The sequence below is a fragment of the Dipteris shenzhenensis genome, chromosome 13, assembly GCF_047967505.1.
Source record: "Dipteris shenzhenensis isolate YYH24624 ecotype China chromosome 13, Dip_SZ_1.0, whole genome shotgun sequence".
Lineage (NCBI taxonomy): Eukaryota > Viridiplantae > Streptophyta > Polypodiopsida > Gleicheniales > Dipteridaceae > Dipteris > Dipteris shenzhenensis.
In genome coordinates, this window is record NC_141608.1 from 9,079,240 (window position 1) to 9,080,918 (window position 1,679).

General features: G+C 39.8%; 1 long non-coding RNA gene across 1 annotated transcript; it reads right to left on the bottom strand.

The window, feature by feature from the left end:
- Positions 1 to 238: 238 nt before the first annotated feature.
- LOC147895001 (uncharacterized) lies at positions 239 to 1,141 on the bottom strand. Its single transcript, XR_015542043.1, has 3 exons — positions 1,073 to 1,141; positions 601 to 813; positions 239 to 520 (listed from the first exon to the last, which is right to left on the bottom strand). It is a non-coding gene; the product is annotated as an uncharacterized LOC147895001 (long non-coding RNA).
- Between the last annotated feature and the right edge of the window lie 538 nt (positions 1,142 to 1,679).

The window sequence follows — 1,679 nt, forward strand, 5'->3', positions numbered from 1 at the left end:
CTTAGCCAAAGCACAAAGTCTTATTGTTGAGAAGTAGGCCAAATCATAAAGGCTGGTAGTTGCTAAGTAGCCAAACTTCCTTTGATTGATTGAGTAAACTGTCTAACTCCATGAACTAAATGAGCAATTAAAAAGCCATATTGAGTAGCCATATGATGAACTAAATGAGCAATTAAAAAGCAACTCCATGAACTAAATGAGCAATTAAAAAGCCATATTGAGTAGCCATATGATGAACTAAATGAGCAATTAAAAAGCCATATTGAGTAGCCATATGAGGGGACCCGATCCTGAGGGACCCCTTGTACGATGAGAAATTTATAGCGTACTCTCAGCTTTTTAATTATGATAGCCAGTCAAATTTGCGAGTTCAATAACTAGGCCCAGATTGGCTCAAGGGGAGCAGTACAAACACCAAGACAGTCCGACGAATCGATTAAAGATCTAAAAGTTCAAGTTTAATAGTTGTTCATGGCTTGAGATGGCGGTGCGTCGAAGACCGTGTTTCTAGCTCCATAATCTGTAAAATAATGGGCACCTCTCAGATACAACTACCATCTGATCATCTACAATTTGTGACAACAATCTACTTATATTTACCGAGCTCTTTATCCGCATTCCGATTTCTCAGCTCACGAAATGTTTGTGCAATGGAGCAGCATAGACAACAGAAGTCCGTGCAGATGTCGTTGCAAGTCTCTGCGGGAAGACTGTATTTTTCCCGTAATTTCGATCTGTAAATACACGTATAAAGGCAACCAAGATCCGTAGTATACTGTAAAAGACCGAAAATCGCCCCTCCGATCAAGCAAGCTGCATCGAAGGGAAGTTCAAATCAGTCATCATCTGCTTTTGATCGACCCTCTTATCGAGGAAGCCTTGATTTGATGATTAGCCGAGTCCGATTGTATGAGCGAGCTTTCTAAGACACGGTCCAAATATAAATCAAAAAATTGAAACAATCTCGTCTTTGTTATGTACTGAGCATCGTGTACTAGAAACAGAATACTAATCTTGATCACTCCATCTTGTCGGTCCATACAAATGAAAACTGGAGTTGCACGAGACTCACATGTTTGTCCGCGATCCAGTATGTTGACCACTTGCCCGACAATAACGCAAGGACAGCATGTGGCGCAACAGCCTGCACATAAGATGGCATAAATTTTGATCATCAGCATCTGCAGTTTCACCCGTTACCTCAAAATTGAGACAGATGCGGTTGGATCAAACTTTTGCTCATCACAACGTATAATATATAAGATGGTTTTCGGTGAAACCAACGGCTAAGTCCCCTCGAAAAAATGATTAACGCCCGTGGCCTTAGTTTTTCCTAGAATTGCCTCCGGGAGGCAATTCACTAAGGACTTGAGATATTCAACAAGACAGCCTTTGCACGTACACTGCTTGCATAAAAAATTTGATTAACCATTAGAGTGGAAATACCATGGACCATGGTAGGAGATGACTCAAGTTTTCCATGCAAATTTGACCAAGTCCCCTCGAAGAGATGATTAAACATTAGAATGGAAATTCCATGGCTGGAAAAGACTCAAGTTTTGCACGTTGGCTACCCTTGCTAAATAAGTTTGAAAGCACAATTGTACTTAATTGAATAGATCGAGTTTGTTATATTATATGCAATTAATTGTTAATATACAATATTCAAATTAGAGCAA